The sequence below is a fragment of the Tupaia chinensis genome, unplaced genomic scaffold, assembly GCF_000334495.1.
Source record: "Tupaia chinensis unplaced genomic scaffold, TupChi_1.0 Scaffold000248_1, whole genome shotgun sequence".
NCBI classification, from domain to species: Eukaryota; Metazoa; Chordata; class Mammalia; order Scandentia; family Tupaiidae; genus Tupaia; species Tupaia belangeri.
This window is the reverse complement of record NW_006159726.1, coordinates 450,837-454,927: the sequence shown is the minus strand read 5'-3', so window position 1 is coordinate 454,927 and position 4,091 is coordinate 450,837.

Here is a 4,091-nt window from a genome sequence, read left to right as displayed (position 1 = left end):
TGTGAGGAATGGTCATGCCATAATCCCTTTTCCTCTATTTTTTTCTTCCTTTCAGGAAAATGTTTCTCTTGCTGCTGGGTCTTTGTGTATGTGTACCCCAAACCACAAATCACCTGGTCAGTCATGTAGAATCTGTCTTTTTTTTTTTTTTTTTTTTTTGAGAGGTTTTTGCTATGGGGTATGCACTCACCAGAAAGACAGAGAGAGACAGAGAGACAGAAAGTGAGAAATCACCCCGACAAAGGGGATGGCCGTGCTGCAATCACTTCTCCTCCATTCTCCTCTCTGGATCTTGGGCACACATGCACACACACCTGGCACAAGTTGAAGGACTCGAACTGTGGTCGACTACATGGAAGTCCAGCAACATAGCCATTACGCCAACTGCTGGTCCTGGATCTGACTGTCTTAACTACCACATCACAGTCAGCCCATAATTCAATTTTTTTTAAAGGGATTTTTGCTATAGGGCATGTGTGCTCACCAGAGAGAGAGATAGAGAGACAAAAGGTAAGAAATCACTCCCCAGGGGGATGACCACACCACAATCCCTTCTCCTCCATTCTTCTCCTGGAATCTTGGGCACACACGCACATTCACCTGGCGTGAGGTTTAACCACTGGGTCCATGCCTTGAACCATGGTTGACCACATGGGAGTCCAGTGATGTAACTATTATACCAATTGCTAGTCCTCACAATTCAATTTTTTAAAAAGTATTACCTGTTAAAACATTTAGTGTCATATCAGTTATGTTACCAATAACACATGTGTGACATCATATGATTATCCATTCTGATCTACATTGTCATGATAAAGAGGTAAAGGTATCCAAATAAGGTAATTACATGGTGATACCTGAGAGCCTATTTTCAACTACTTGAGAGTCTTCTTCCCATACACTTTCACGATTCCTCTGTTAATGAGATACAGGAAGGTGCAGAGGTAACCTCCTTTTTTTTTTCTTTGGTTTTATTCAGAGGTAACCTCTTGATCATCTTTCGGAAACTGCCTGATGAGGAGGAAGGAGGCAGTGAAAACATGAATTTTATGGCAATATTTTGGTGCTTGGGCCACACTCTGCCAGGTCCTGCCCCTCCAAAGAGATAGCTCAAGGCCTTGGTCATGTAAGTTACATAGCTGTGTTCAAAAAGTATATTTAGGGGGCCGGCAGGTGGCATAGTGGTTAAAGGCACTGGACTCCCACATGGTTGACCACAGTTCAAGTCCTGGACCTGGTGGTTTGCTTTCTCTTTTTCCCTTGCTTTCTTTCTCGTTTTCTCTCTCTGATAAAATTTTAAAAATAATAATAATAATAAATGAAGTTAAACAATTCTTTTGTTAAAAAGTGCATTTAACAAGGGTTTCTAAAATAGAGTTCTTCGAGTCTAGCTAGCTCCATGGCCTAGTGGATAAAGGAGCTAAATCCCATATGGCCAGCTGCATGGTTCAAATCCTGGTCCAGGCAACTTAAAAAATGCCAAGTGCGTGTGACTGCCCCAAATCCCAACATTCCCCATGGGAGGGGTGGGGAGTTATTCTCTCCCTCCACCTATCTCTCTGTATCTGGTGAGCACATGTGCTCTATAGCAAAAAAAAATTTTTTTAAATTAGAATCTGAGCTTTCACTTGGTCTCCCTCCTCAACAGCCTCTGTGATGAGGGAGTGAAAATAAAAAGGCATCCAACCAAGTTACAGAAACCTCTGAGATTGGGACAGCAGTTGGCTTAATGGCTATATTGCTGGACTCCCATGTAGTTGACCATTGGTTCGAGTCCCAGACCCAGTGGCTTAAACTCACACCAGGCACATGTGCGTACGTGCCCAAGATTCCAAGAAGAGAATGGAGGAGATGGGATTGTGGCGTGGTCATTCCCCCTGGGGGGTGATTTCTTGCTTTCTGTCTCTCTGTCTTTCTGGCAAGTATGCACCCTATAGCAAAAACCTCTCCCCCTGCCCCCCCCCAAAAAAAAAACACACACAAAAAACCTCTGAGATCAATTTGGTTGAACTCCAGAGGCTTCAAATTTAGGTAAGACTCAGATGTGTGCTGGGGACAGTGAAGGTTTGCATTTATTCCTAGCCTTATTGGATAGTGGTCAATGAATGTGGCCTGCATAATTTTTGCTTTATAGAATTGAGATTTTCTTTTTTAAAAAAATGTTCTAGAGAGATTTTTTTGCTATGGGGCACGTACAGTCACCAGAGAGACAGAAAGCAAAAAATCACCAACCCCTCCTCTGCCACACTGCAATACCTTCTCCTCTATTCTCCTCTAAGGATTTTGAACACTCACCCACACATGCCTAGCATGAGTTTCAAGCCATTGACTACATGGGAGTCCAGGGATATAACCATCATACTATCGGCTAGTCCCTGCAGAACTGGGATTTTCTTAACTGTCTACTGAGCAGTAAAACACATATATTGTCTATTGGTGGGATTCTAAGCTTATATATAGGTCTTATCATATTTCATTTTAAAAATCTTAATGTATGAATTTGTAATACACTCATAATTCAATGTTCAAAGGGCCCATAAGGGTACACAGGGTGAAAAGTCTCACCTGTCCTCTAGACAGCAATTCTCCTCCCCCAGTGCAGCCGATATTCTCAGTTTCACTTGTATCTTTTCAAAATATTATTTTATGCATGTACAAATAATTACATATGTGTATATATTTTTTCTTTCTTTTTTTTTTTTTTCTTGGAGAGGTTTTCGCTATAGGGCGCGTGTGCTCGCCAGACAGACAGAGAGAGACATAGAGACAGAAAGCGAGAAATCACCCCCCAGGGGGGATGGTCAAACCGCAATCCCTTCTCCTCCACTCTCCTCTCGGGATCTTGGGCACGCACGCACACGCGCCCGGCGTGAGTTTAAGCCACCAGGTCCGGGACTCGAACCGCGGTCGACTACATGGGAGTCCAGCGACATAGCCATTACGCTAACTGCTGGCCCCTATTTTTTCATTTTTCAACAGGTACTTCACACACTGTTTCCTACTTCTTTTGATTGCTTAATAACATATGTTATGAATCATGCTAAATCAGTAAAAAAGAGCATCTTCATGCTTTTCTGCAACTGCATAATATTTATTATATGGAAGTATCGTAATTTATTCAACCTGTCCTTTATTATTATTATTATTTTAAGACAAGGTCTTGCTGTGTTGCGATCCCCTGGCCTTGGCCTCCTAGTTGGGATTAAGGTACACACTATGTCCAGTTTTTAGGTTGAATAGGAAAGTGAACCCAAGTCTCCCACATGGTCCCAGTCTGTGGAGCACAGTATTTTAGCAATATGTGACATTATAGCGGGGCCAACCTGTTCCTTATTGATGGACATTTAGGTTGTTGCAAAAATAATTTTAAAATTTTGCCAGAGGGCACATGCACTTGCCAAAGAGAGACAGAGAGAGAGAGGAGGGGAGAAAGGGAGAAGGAGAAAGCAACCTGCAATGGGGCATAGTCATGCTGCAATCCCTTCTCCATTTCTCCACCCTATTTGAGGCATGCACACAAACATGCCTGGTGTGTTTTTCAAGTTACCAGACCTGGATTTGAAACACAGTTGGCCATATAGGATTTGCTGCCTTTTTTTATTTAGAGAGAGAGATTTTTTTCTATAGAGTGTGTACACTCGCCAGAGAGAAAGAGAGAGAGAGAAAGCAAGAAATCACCCCCAGGGAGGATGGCCACACCACAATCCCATCTCCTCTCAGGATCTTGGGCATGCACACACACGTGCATGGAGTGAGTTTTAAGCTGCCAGGTCCAGGACTGCGGTCGACTAAGTGGAAATCCAGCGACGTAACGATTGTACCATCTGCTGACCCCAAGATCTGCCTCCTTTAGTCACAGGGCAGGCCCACAAGGATATTGCTGGCACAAATAATACTGCAATAAATAAACTCATATTTAAGTTTGTGTACATAAATTATTTTGTATATGTGCAAATATATTCATAAAATATTATAAAGAATGGCAATAGCTCTAATTTCATAATTTAAAATTTTGATAGACATTGCCAAATTAACTCTTATGGCTGTAATAAAACTTACTGATAATGTATGATAGTGTTCATTTTCCTACA